The following is a 14,278-nucleotide window of genomic DNA, read 5'->3' as shown; positions in this document are numbered from 1 at the left end:
GCACACGCCGAGAGCCTCTAAGAAAAAAGAGAAAGAGAAAAAAAGAGAGAAAAGAAAAAAATCTCCCTTGCTTGTTTTGTTTCTGCCTAAATGCCCGTAGCGTGGAGCATCCCTCCAGGGAGCGCCGCTCCGAGGGGTGTTAATGTGGTCGATTTGGGGTACAAATGTTTGGAAATGTTTCCCGATTCGCACAGAAGGAGGGGGGATTTGCAAACTGTTGCTGCCACATGGCCCCTCCAGCCTGCCCATTCTCATTGTAATGAGGCCGGCGCGTGCCTCATCTGCCGCGGGGCGCTGCCACGGGCCGCCCGGACACGCCGCGCCGCAACTGGGGCGGGCGGCACCGCCACGCAGCGCCCGCACCGCGCGGGGCCGGGGCCGGGGGGACCGGGGGGGGCCCGGGGCAGCCGCCGCCGCCGGACCCGGGCCGGGCTGCACTGCCCTCGGCCCGCTCACCCCGAGCCGCCCCGCGCCCAGTGCGTGAAAAAAGGCACATTTCTGTTAAAGGCTGTAACGATCACTATTGAGTCTCTCGCTACAAATCGATGGCTTCTTTTCCATACAAATGCCTGCTTATGCCTTTATGTTCTCCATCTGTTTGTAGCTAACACCTGCCATTCAATAAATCGATTTGGCCATTTAATGTAACAGCTTCCCGGGACATTTTTTCATGCCAGATGCCACAGCAGCTCCAAACCTCTACCCTAGCCCAGCGCCCCACCAGCACAGCCGCCCAGCCTGGGGCTGCGCCTTGGCAGAAACCTGCTGCCGGGGTGTGGAGCAGAGCTGAAAAGTAAAGCAAACATTAAAAAGTGCCTTATTTAAAGAAAAATATTTTTAACACTAACCCCACCGACTTCACCTTCTTTAACACTCTGGTTTCTGTACTCCTGGGACGTGGTGTCTGGTCCCGGCTGCCAGTGGCAGGTGTGCAGGTGGTGCTACAATTCCTGTGGGCCACAGGCATCAGGGTGGTTTGTGACGTTTTTGGCTCCCTTCTATTTTACTCACCAACAGACACTTCACATGTGTTGGGAGATTTCGAGTTTTAAGGACACAAAGACACTCTGCCTCCGGTTTATCACACCATGGGATGGGGCAAGCTACCTGCAAGGGACTTGTGGGATGGGAGGCCCCAACATTACACTTGTTTCGGGGTGGCAGCCATCTTTGAGAGGCCACTTTGATGGGCATCAGGCTGGGTCCCCCCACTCTCTGAGCTGCAGCAATGCTGCAGGAAGAGCAAGGGAAGATGAGTGCTCAGTTCTGTGCTGCTCTGCCCCATGCCGTGGCAAATATTGGGTTTCCCTTCGGCTGCCCCAAAACATGCTCTGTGCTAAGCTGAGCAGAGAGAGAAAGGTAGATCTCTCTAAATGTCACCTCTTAGGTCTCAGGGAAGGAAAACAGCATCACTAGGGATATGAGAAAGTGATATAATACATGGGGAAGTTATGGAGCTGTGTCCTCATGGAGCAGCTCTGGGCTGGCTGAGTTCCTCCAGAGGAAGCGATTTCAGTACTGCTGGGATTTTGTTTGACTGCATTTGTTGTATAATTCATTGGGCCTAGAGCTTTTGAAAGGTGCCTTTGCTTTAAATTTGAATAAATACATAAAATGAAATGTAATACAAAAATAGTTATAGATATGCACATATTTCAGCTATGTGGGTCTGTTTATTAATTAGTTCAGTGCAGGCCATTTGTAAATGTACGTGACTGTAAAAGCCTAATTTGCTTTGAAAGTCAGAAAGTCATGCAGTCATTTGGTACTTTTACCTGAGATAGCTGGATAAAAATGGGATTTCTCATAAAAAGCACCCCTGGAAGATATGGTTGGAGCTGAGAGCAGTTATCTAGGAGATAACTGAATCTTTCTCTTTTAAGTCTGAGAGTTGTGGGTGAGATTGACAGGGAAGAGTTGGAGGGGATGGAGATTTCTCACTTGGAGCAGAGGTTCCCATATTTTGTTTCATATACAAGTCATGTATGGACCAACATTCACGGGTGGGACACTGGCCTGAAGCAGCATAACAAAACAAGTGCAGGCTGGCTTCTTAAAGGGGAAAAATTCCCTTTGCAGGCTTCATAGTAAGTGTCCCATGGGCCAGGCTTTGGGAACTCCTGCATCAGAAGGTCTGTGTCTTCAAACAGATGGCTGGGCAGCTCTTGGCTACTTAGAATATGTTTGGGTCTATATTATATAGCACTGAGTAAAGAGATCTGTCACAGAAAAACCATAAAAGGCAGTTTTAACCCTTCCCCTGGGGAGTGGCATGGATCCACGCTCTGCCTGTTTTACCAGTCCCTCCTCTCCCGTCCCCCATACTGAGCCCACGGGATGTTTGGTTGGGGCCCAGCATTGTGGCACTCACTTTAGACAGTCAGAGGAAGAAGCCTCAGACCTCTGGCATGTGAGAGTTGGCAGAGCAAATCCCAGAGTATGGCCTCGGTACTCAAGATCCACTGTGCATCTTGTCCCAGAGGACAGAGAAGAGAGTGGAACAGAGTTGGGAAACACTTCTGGAGTGGCCAGAGGTCCATGGCATCCAACTCTGCACCCAACAGAGGTTGATGATATGCCATGACCCCAGTGGTATCTACCTGCTTGGGGCTGGTCCGTTGTAGCAGGGATTGTCCTGCCATCAGGCATGGTGGCTGCACCAGGTTCTTGCTGAGGTCTTCTGCTTTCCTCACTCTTTTAGTAGTCTGGCATTGGACAGAAGCTGTTAAATGCCCTGAACTGAATTTCTGGAGAGATATGGAGGCAGGAGAGGATCTGTGGGACTCAGTGGAGTTGCACCTGCTCATGCACCAGGATAAGCTGCAGCAAGGCAGCAGCAGCAGCAAACTTCTCAGAGCTGCACACTGGTAAAAGTTAAAGGTATTTAAAATACAGCTGGCCACTTAAGTAAGAAAATCTACTTTAAAATCCCTTCAATGAAGGTAAAACTTGCTAATGACTGGAGAAGAAAGACCATTCTGACTTCCTATACATAGCATTTATATTTATTTCTAGTAAAGAAAGATTTTAAACAGGACCAGCTGCTTCCACAGCCAATCAAAAGCAATCCTAGATTGTCCAGATGGAGTCACTCAAGACAGAAACATGAAAAAGGGCTACCACCGGCTCCAGGATTTCTGGGTTTGTCCTATTTTAAGAAGATCTCACATCCTGCAAACACTGCTTATGGGAAATGATTGGGTGCAGAAATCCTAGTGGGAGCCCATGAGGCAGCCTCATGTGGAGATGTGGTGATGTGGCATGCTGACATTTTGGCATAACATGGTGATGATTTTATGTTAGCATCAGCCCTCCAAGAGGAAAGTAAATATGTGACATATTGTTCAGGGAAACAAAACAAACCAGACAATGAGGTCCCGTGCCCAGTGACTGATGTAGCCTCTGCAGGCCCATGCAAAACCTCTATTCCTTTGTGATCTGGGGATGCTGGGAAAACGAGTGCATCAGGGTATCCAATACCCATCCCTGGACCATCCAGCCCTCCTCGCTTTTTGTCTTTGTGTGCGGCCATGCAGGGAGCAAACACAGAGCACCCGCTGAGTTTCTATTGTTTCTCCTGTCTAATGGCCCTACTTAGCCATGGAGGAGTGGGATGGATTTGCGCCTTGCAGCACATTGTTCTTGGGGTTCAAAAGAATACTTAAGCCAGAGCAGTAGTTAGTATGACAATGGAATAGAAATGAACATTCACTTCAGTGATTGTGGATGGCACAGAGGCTTAGATAATGGGACAAGGGAGAAGAAAATTAATGAATCTGTCTGTTTGTCTGTTGACCCATCAGCATAAATATCTTGTCAGTAATATTTGACAGCAGATCTAGTTGGCTGGTAAAAGCCCGGCTTGACCAGGATCCCAGATGTATTCTTAAAATCAAAAGTTTCATCAGGTAATTTAGCAGGCTGAAAAAAGCTAGTACTTGACCACATAGTGAGCCTCAAATGGACAAGCAATAAACACTTCATTTGTGTGTTAAATGGTGTAAACCAGTGATACACTGAGTGCATGAGTACCCACTCCTTCCTCCCTCTCTGTGCCCACGGATGGTCAGAGATGCTCCTTTGCAGCTACAAACGAGCCTTTCTTCAGCTGAGCAACTGTGAGGACTTCCTGTGAGCCTATTTAGTGCTCTTATACAGGACCGTGCTGCCACCCTTAGCCAGCTGGGAGGGATCAAGAAGTCTTCTGTCACCAGGTGCCCTTTGTCAGAGGCTGCTTAAGGGTGGCAACCACTGAAGTCTCTCTAGGTGACAAGATCATCTGTAAGATCGCAGATAGCAGCATCCATCCCATCCTGAAGGGAATGAAGCTGTCATGATGGAGCAATTAAACCTCCAGGGTAAGGCTGACATACTGTTTTGTTTAAAAGCTTGGGGGGAGGCATGGGTCCATTCTGTGTAGTTCTTGTTCATGCACACACAAATGCTGTGTGGAAAACCCTTCTCAGAACTCAGGATGGGATTTTTCTCATCTTATTTTAGCCTTTTAATAGGTATATAGGCTACGTTAATTATCCACATTTCCTCTTGAGTCAACACTGAGAGATGGGATCATATCACTCATTCTGGGAGGGGACTCTGAGCTAGACAGGATGAATAATCATCTGCAGAAACCCTGCTCTCTCCATTGACTCCAGAGGAACCTGCATGACTTGATCAGGTGAGACCCCTAATTTTTAGAAAGCTAAAGAAAGGTGAGATTGATCCCTTCCTCAGTGCATGAGTAGAGCAGGGATGATGTCATCTGCCCTAATGCACAACAGCTCAGGTCCTATCTGAGCATCAGCCACTGGCCAGTGCTTGGAATATCTGGCCAAGATTAGGATCAGGGTTGTCTCAGCTCTGGCAAGAGCACAATCCTTACGACAAAACTTGCAGAACTAGGTGTAAGGTGCAAATAAATACAGTTTCATGGACTGCTTGCATGTTGGCACTACTTCCATTGAAACTTGCCTTATGTGATAGTAGGACACCTGAGTAAAAGGCATTGTTACAACCTGGAAAGGGTGCAAGCTGGGATATCTGGATTAAACAAGGGATCTATACCACAATCATGATGCTGAATGGATTAATTGGTAAAATCAGGTTGTGCACTGTGGATTAGATTTTGACCACCCTTTCAACTTTGGGGTCAGAGAAGTCTAATACAGGATTCTGTTTTAGGCCCATTCCTAACAAATCTGGAGCATTCAGTAAGAGTAGAGGAAGGAATCATTCAAATGACATATACTACAACTAATGAACTCTTTGTAGGTTACAAAGCATTTCTATCTTACTGTTTATACATTGGGAATGCTCCAAAACAGATAACACAATGAATCAATAGCTTTTAAAATATATCTGGGTTTTATTACTTCATTAGGGGATCTCATAGTTAACTCTTGAATAATCAGCTTAAAAGCAGAAGGCAGATTTTCTGGCATACGGTTTTACATGGATGTTTTGCTGGTCAAATGCCAAGATATATAACAATTTAGATTTCCAGTGTGTTTATTATCTAGTATCTAGCAGAGGCATTAGCCTTCAGTGTTGAATCATTGAAAGGCATCTCAAGTCTTTGGATAATATCACCAAGCTGGGATTCTTTAGCTTGTATACTGGGAAACATTTTTATTCTGTTTATGATGAATTGTCCAGTGAAGGCACTGTACACAGTATATTGTACAATATTGCTTATTTTGGTGCCTGCTTGTTTTCCTGCTTAAGAGTTTTGGCCACATTTTCATGTTTGGTTCATTTCATTCTTGCTGCAGACCCCCTGTGGACGAGTGCTGCTTCTCATCTCATTTTAGAAGCAATTCACAGCTGATTAATTTCTGCTAACTCTTCAAATTGATGAAAACATCAAGCATTCATTTTCAAGGACTAATTCCAGCCTCAAAGTATTCCTAGATGTAGCTTTTTTATTTATGAGTCTTTTTCCTGGTAATTTCCTATTTCTTCTTCCATCAGAAATGGTATCTGGAACAGGAGGATAGTCTATGTCCTATTGCCCTGAATTTTAACCACCATAATATCTGTTTTTTCTCAGATCAAGTCTATATGACAGGGCAGAAAAATCACCAGGGACAACTTCCCTTACATTAGCTCTCCAGCAGTGACTGCCACCATTGGAGGTCTAGCAGGGAAGCAATGACAGAAGATGCTGAAGATAAAAGTCTGGCAGGGTATGACTGCTAGTCCAAATTCTGCTTGCTCCCTCCTGCCTGCTTTTGTTGCCTGGGGAGAACCTAGTTCACTGTACGCTTAGGGTGGGTGGCACAGGAGTCATATAATCCCAGAAAATATCCTCTGTGATGGACCTGCATAGGGTGGAAAAATGGTTAAAGATAGGAAATATATTTGCCTGCTATTGTACTTCTGTAGTTCTCATGAGACTCTTAATGAAGGTGGCATCACCTGAGGCAAGGCAGCCCTGCCAGGAAGCTCTTCCTAAACCCAGAGGCAGGTGTTCCATGTGATGGAAAACACCACACTGACCTGAACTCTGTTGTTAGCCAGCACTATAGTAGGATAATAGTGGTGAATTGGAGGGAGACAGGCTGTGTGATGGGAAAGACACTTATCCTTGGTCTGTTGCTGGTGCAGTTTTGCTAGGAGTTTGCAGCTGAGGCCAGAGATTGTGGGATGTTCTGGATGTTTAAAGAGAGAATAAGCACTGGATAGGTAAGGTGATGTTACCTGCAAAGATCCCAGCATAAAAAATGAAGGAAAGCTGAAAAATGACATAAGAAAATAAGAAAAGGAGAAAAAGTATGGGGGTAACTTCTTTGTATGATGTGGAGAAGGAGGTGGGACAGAGGGCAGGTGACTGGATTTCAAGAGTTGCCCAGGAAGTCTGCTTTAGCTCACAAACCTATGATACCCTAGACATGGGTGTATCTGCTCTTCTGAAGGTAACCATTTGGGAAAAAAATAACCAACAACTGCATGCTTCTACTGTGCATTGGTTGGCATCAGTTCTCAGAATAGGTTCTTAGTTCTGACTCGTTCTCTTCTTATTAACCAGAATGGCAAACTGATGAAATCGAGCTTGATTCTACTCACGTTACTTTCATTCATGTTACACAGTCATTCAGAGGCAGCCAGCAAGAGTGATTAGAAAATTCACAGAAATCACCACAGTCTGAGTGACTGCAGCCTGGATGAGGAAATACCAACAAAAGCTGCTGTACAAGTACAGTACTTAAGGAATAGGACTTTTCTTAGCAAAACATATCAATGATCACAGTGTGGTTGAGTTTTGTGGTGTATCAACATGAAAGTGGTTTCAATTCACTCCTAAAATAACAGAGATTGCAAGTTTTATTGCTCAGAAATCTGCTGTGGATGCCAAAGCACCTCTAACAACAGACTCAGTACTGCCATATTTGTAGAATTGCTTTGTGTAGAGCTTAGATAGCCTGAAAATGTGCTGCCCATAATCCTATCAGACAGTGTTAAAAAAATGAAAGCAGCCACCAAATTCTGTGTCAGTGGGTCACGGTTCAGACCAGATTCCTGTGCTGCCCCAAACCAATTTTTCTTGAATTCAGTGCCTCTGGGAGATTTTGGACCTGCAGCTATAGGCTGATACTCTCTCTTACTAATGGATCCGCTACAGCACAAGCAGCAAAAATGTAAAATATTCTGTGCTGCTCACCTGTTGTGGTTTAACTCCAGCCGCTCACTCAGTCCCCTGCAGTGGGATGAAGGAGAGAATCAGAAGGGCAAATGAGAGAAAACTGATGGGTTGAGATAAAGACAGTTTGACAGGCAAAGCAAAAAACAAGGGTGCAAACAAGGAAAACAAGTAATTAATTCACTACTTTCCAAGGGCAGGCAGGTGTTCAGCCTTCTCCAGGAATGCAGGGCTCCATCACACATAACAATGACTTGGGAAGATAAATGCTATAATTCCAAATGTCCTCTTTTCTTCTTTCTTCCCCCTCCCCTCTCCCTCATCCCCCACTTTATATGCTAAGCATGATGCCCTAAGGTATGGGATATCCCTTTGGTCAGTTGTGGTCAGCTATTCCAGCTGTGTCTCCTCCCAACATCTTGTGCACCCCCAGCTCACCGGCTGGTGGGGTGGGGTGAGAGGTAGAGAAGATCTTGACACTGTATAAGCACTTCTCAGCAGTAGCTAAAACATTCCTGTGTTTTCAGCACAAATCCAAAAAACATCCCCATACTGGTTACTAATGAAGAACATTAACTTTATCCCAGCCAAAACCAGCAGATCATCTAGTTTTCCTTCATACCAGCATGAAAGGATAGCCAGGAGCATTAGAAAGTTTGTACTACACCCATCAGAAAAGATGTTTGCACGCTTTGTAGGTGGATTGGTACCCACTGGCAGTAAAGCAGAAGTCATCCAATTCATTGTATGCAAGACAAGTACTGTGTAGAGGTGACAGTGTCTTTTGGTCACTAACGTTGGGTGGTCACTTGGAGGGAAGCCGCAAGTTCCCGAGCCAGCAGGTACTGCTGGTGATTTTGACAGAGACTGCTGAGTTGCTGATTTTCATTGGTGGTTATATTTGGGTGTTGTATTCCAAAAAGTGTCAGGGTTGGATGAGATGTGGAGCTCTCCGTTGCTAAGAGATGAAAGTGAATTTACATTGCTTTGACCTAAAGGTTGGTAAGTAACAGAAGTCACTGCTGTCTATGAGTCCTTTGCAATTTCAAGTCCTTGAAATTTGAAGTGCAAGGTTTGTATCTATATTTGGTAAAGTTATGTGGGAATGGTCAGAAGGTACCTGATTCTCCAGAGTTGTCTCTCTCCTGTCCCAATGTACTGCCAAAGTAATGGGAAGAATTCCCTTAGCTGAGCTCAGGGCAGTGTCATCCATCAGAATTTAGATACTATTATTTTTCTCTCCTCCATCTAGGAGGACACACATCTTGCAGTGTTTATGGCTCTGGACTGCCATTTCTTGCTGCTGGAACATCTGCAGAGGGAGAGCATTTGGGTAATAGGGAGCAGAGCAGCACCAAGCAGGCTGTAAACCTAATTCAAAGATGCAAATTAGGACCAATGTTTTGCATTGATCAGAGAGGGTTTTCTTTGAAAGACCCAGGTCTCCAGTGGCTGTAAATGCTGAAAAGTAGCTGGCAAAGGAAGCTATTTCTGTGAAGATGAGATAACAGGTAATGATTTGTGCCAGCACTTTATCAGTAAAGCAGCTCACAAATCAGAGTAAACCAAAGTATGAAAACTCTGGGAGCAATGACTGCTTTGCTCTGGCCATCTCTCTGGAAATCAGGTGTGTGGAAATGTGGGAGTGTGCATGCTAATATTCAAATGAGATTTCTTACTAGACCTATTGTTAGTGTTTGCTTCCTCTCTCCCCAAACCAGGGAGTTGCTTAAATAATTTATCAGAGGTTTAGAGATATGTGATGAATTCTGTGAAGTTTGGTTGTGAGCTTGCAGGTAACACCTAACACTGGCTATCTGTCTGTTTTGATGAACTTTCTCTCCAAAAGAATGCAGAGAGCCTCACCACATCGACACCGTGTACATATCCAGTCTGAAAACTCCCTGCTTTACCAGGACACTACTGGATACTGCATGGTTATAGAAGTCCTTCCCTTGCTCTGTGCACAGGCAGGGCCTGAATCCCAGGTGACATTTGATAGCCCCATGTTATGCAGAAGGTGATAACTTCTGCCCACTGAGTCTGTGAAGCTCTCATAGACCAAACTGTCTCGTGCTTGCTGTCATTTTCACACCTTCCTTTGGGAACAAGCAGGTAGAATCTCAGAAGATCTTAGGACAGGACTTGGGGTTAAAACTCAACTGCCTATAATTCTAATCTGTAATATTGTCCTCTTTGGAGCTCTGCACAGGGCTCTGGTCTTTCCATGGTAGGAAAGGGACAGGAAATGGCCATAAAATCTTTGAGGACATGGAGTGATGGCTCCATCCACATCTACCAGCAGTGGAGTGAGGGAGTGTCCAAAGACAAGGCTTGAACAATGCAGTTAGTGGCAATATATACGACCTTGGATTTATACAATGAGAAGAGACTGTTTGGTGAGTTCAGTGGCTAAGTAGACAGTAAATGACTGTTTAACTGACATCATATCTTTATTTCTTCTGTCCATCCAGAAATCTAAATTATAGGAAACCACTTGAATAAACAAGAGCCACCCATTTCTTTGGTGCATTGTCACCCACATGCAGTCATGCGCTATTAATCTTTACAGCAAGTTCTCTTTCACTCCCCACCTACAAGCCCTGTCATTCAGCTGATTAACGTGGTTTCTTTGAATCCCGGTTGTGGCTTGATAAAACTATTTTAATAATAGCTGTAGCTGTAGAGAGCTGCTATTACCTTGAGATTATTGTCCTGATCTTATCATCTTGTGAACCCAAGTCAGAGTTTAACTGAAGTGCAACTTAGAGGAACTGAAAGTAGACTGTATGCACTCATTTATTGTAAATAAGAAGTTTGCTGAAGAAAGGTGGATTGTCTGTGAGTCAACACCTTTACCTGCTTTCCTGATGTGTCATAGCCTGGTATTTGCCAGACTGTGCAGGAAGGGCTGCATCTTATTCCTCTTATGATTAAAATGGCAGGTAGGGTAGTACTGAAATAGGTACCTCACTTGGCTGTGGTCCTCACCTGTGTGACTGCATGTGGACAGGTTGCAGGAGCTGGATGAGTGTCATGCTATTCTCCACTCTCTGTGGCCCTGCCTGGAGGCCACTGGAATTCATGTGCTTTGGTGTCTTGGGCTTTCCAGCATTAACCTGGAGCCACTTACCTGAAAATAACCTTGTGAAATAGCCCAATGCATCAGCAGGATTGTACACTCTGTGCCCTGTAACATGGTCCCATAGCCAGAGAAAAGCCACAGTGCACAGTTTTCTCCAGTCTCAGGTGACAGATAATGCATTCCCCCAGCCAGAAAGGCTGAGTGCTGCTGCCTGATGCATCCTCAGCCCAGACCCATGGTGTAGCTTTTGAGGGTTATGAGCCATTGCATATCAGCTATACATAGAGGGTCATGCTGATGTTTGCTTTGCTGGGAGCACAGAAATGGTAGATGTGTACAGTGGATCAACGAATGTGTGGTAACGTTTTCTGCACTTAGCTCTCCCTCCAAGAAGAAAATTCATGCTTTTCTTTTTTTTTTTATTCAGAGTCGCAGAAACGCAGCTGGCTCAGCCAGGGCCCATCAGAATATGGTTTTGTTGACTGAAGATTATTCATTTAGCAGATTTCCGTTGGAGATGCTCGCAAATGTGGGAGTTGCTGGGTTAATCTTCATAGAAGATAGAAAAATTGGCAGCAGAAGGAATTTTTGAAAAAAACAAAAATTAAGGAAAGAAGCGGGTGTGAAGTAAATTATTTGCAGTGGAGTGTTTTCCTTTCTGAGCTAGCAGAGAATGTAAGGGTATTTCCTGGAGACAAGAATGTCACATTTAGAGGTATCCTTCTTTTGCTAATAGGGAGGTGAAAATCCCTTAACAGTTAAACATTTCCTGCTCAAACATGCCCATTACAGGCAGAAGAGGTTCTGTGATTAGTGTTTACTGGCCCTTTGGGTTTTCGGTTTAGTTCCTACATATATTTAATTTGCCATGAAGAATAAAGTTGCAGTATACCAATGATTAATGAACTTTTTCCAAATTGTGTTATTGTTTCATTTGTGCCTGAGCAATTCCTGCAAAGAAGGAAACATGAACTAATATAGCATATTTATTGCATAGTTCAGAGAATGCTCAGAGGAGATTCTGTTCATAAACCTACCTGCCTATTGGATTTTTCCTCCACAGGGAAAAAAATTTCTAGGTGGCAACTCAATTCAGTGCCCTGCCCTGTTGGTGTCACTTTGAGAGCAGCTGAGCTTCGTGAGCCCTGAGGAACAAAGTGCACTGCACTGCTCTTGAAGCATCCTGAAGATCTTCATGCTACAGCAGGAGCTTTGGGACCAAAAACTGATGCAAAATTTCTGTAGGCAAAGGGTCAGAAGCTTATGAAATGAAAACAGATTGGTGGATTTCTGTGATCTGCCAAGTCTGAGCAACTAGATGAGGGCATAGCCTCCTTGAGTCTCATAGACCTGTAGCTGTTTGCTATCTCTTCATCCCTTGCAACATGATCTGGTTGAAGATGTCCTTGCTCGTTGCAGGGAGGTTGGACTACATGACCTTAAGGTTCGTTTGAACTCAAGATATTCTATGATTTCATATTGCAAGCAGAAACAATGTTTTGCAGTCATTAGAGCAACATTCAGCTTAGAACTGGCTTCAGGACCTGAAGGATGCAAGGAGATTCCAATGTAGATGATATGCTTATTTGAAGACGGTAGACACATATCTGAAGAGAGGATTTAGATCTTTTGGCTTTCACTACTGCAGCCAGCTGCTCTTTCTGGTGGGCTTGTGCAAGTCTACTCTCAGCTTAGTTTCAAATCTAACTTGCAAAAAAAGAGCAAAATACTTATTGTTTTCCTTAACAAGTAGGTTCTGTATGTTCTTAGGTTCCTCATGTCTTGCAGGGGGTCTGGCTTTGCTAGTACCATGAGTCTTGAGACACGTCCTAATGCAACCTGGAATGACACTACTTGAGAAATGTCTCCTACACGAAGTCACCAGCACTCCTGACTCCCATCTGAGTGAAGAACATCTTGAGAGAAGTTTTTCCCTTAGACCTGGAAAGTGTAACCCCTGGTATGATCCTGCCTTGCACTGTGAATGTGACTGTATGTGTCTGTGAGTATGTAGGGGAGCAACACACTCAAAACTTCTGAAGTTAGAGTTGTTGTTGAGCATATGGAGGTCTCATTGAAAATCACCCTTGCAATTTAATGTGTTCAGCAGAGCACTGTACAAACTGCAAAGCTTCTGTCCTGCTGAATGGAACGTTCCTCTGACTGAGGTGCTTTGGGACTTGAGCCCATGGTCGTGCCCATTGCAGAAAGATCATCACCTGAGTGGGAATGGGTTTGAGGAATGCTGATATTTGGAGGTAGGAACAATGCGGATTCCAGGCTTCAAACACTTGAGTGTGAAATGTGAAAGACAGTTTTTAATCACCCTTCAGCCCATTGTATTTCTATCATTAATTCTTCAGTGCAACTAACCTTCACAGTAGGTGAACTTTTTCCTTTTTCCCCTTGTCATACACCTAGGTCCCACTTCATGCCCATTCTAATTATTAGTGAAATACAGCATCTTTATGATGCCCTAGTAGTACAGAGACTCCAGTCCAGGGCAGGAAATTCCCATCATTAAGGGTTTACTGAACTCTCTCTCTCCAGAAAATGACATTTACTAATTACATCATTTTGATGTATATGATACCCAATCCAAACATGTTATAAATTAGCAAAGGCTCATTTGTTTCATGAAAAGTATTGTTCTTCTTTTATTCAATGACCTTTTTGTTCCTCTACATCCTGGACCAATCAAGTGCTGGTGCAGTTGCTGACTTCTGAGCACAGACAATAGCTTATTCCGTCTATTCTGTTCAGATGACTGTAGGAATAGGCAGTCACTTTGTCATGTGGAGACTGGAGGTTGTATAAAACCCTTTTTCCCACCATTTACAGAGAGTCTGAATCCTGAGAGGAAAACCCTGTCATAATAATAATAATAATCCAGAAGCTAGGGCCCATTGAAGTTTTCTCAGCTTTATGATTTGGGTGGGGTTGGAACGCAGCCCTCCCCAGCCGAGGCTCACTCAACTTTTTAGAGCTACAGCATGGATTGCCTTTCCCTAAATTTCTAGCAGCAGACTGTTTTTTTTCAATGAGCTTCATATGTACTTTCCACAGAGCAACTCCATTCACTCATAGATGCAGCAGGTCCAGGGGCTGACTGGTGCAAGCCACTTGCTTTTTTCTCCAAACCTTCTGGGACAGGGAGTGCTTTTCTTCTGCGTGCTTGTCAAGTGGCCCAGCACAACAGTCTTGGGCTGGACTGGTTGCTGCCGTTGTTCAAACCCACAGCAATCCTCAGCCACCTTCTCAGTGCTGCAATGCCTAACAGCAGGCTCTGCTTGAGATAAAGCATCCCATGGGAGATTCCTGTGCGAAGGCTCTGGCTGGAGAATGGAAGGAGCAAGGTGATGGGGGAACTGACACTGTAGCAAAGTTCTTAGATGCTTCTGTGAGTGGCCTCAGCAAATGCCATCCTAGAACTGGGGCAAGGGGTGTTGATGTGCTGGGGAGTGCAGGTGTATGATGGCAGGGGCTGCTGCTGTGCTAGAAGGCTCTGACTGGCCGTGTTTTGTACCATCCAAGCACCAAGGCAACTCATCTGC

Source organism: Chiroxiphia lanceolata, chromosome 6 (genome assembly GCF_009829145.1).
Source record: "Chiroxiphia lanceolata isolate bChiLan1 chromosome 6, bChiLan1.pri, whole genome shotgun sequence".
In the NCBI taxonomy this organism is placed as follows: Eukaryota; Metazoa; Chordata; class Aves; order Passeriformes; family Pipridae; genus Chiroxiphia; species Chiroxiphia lanceolata.
This window is presented reverse-complemented; position numbering follows the sequence as displayed.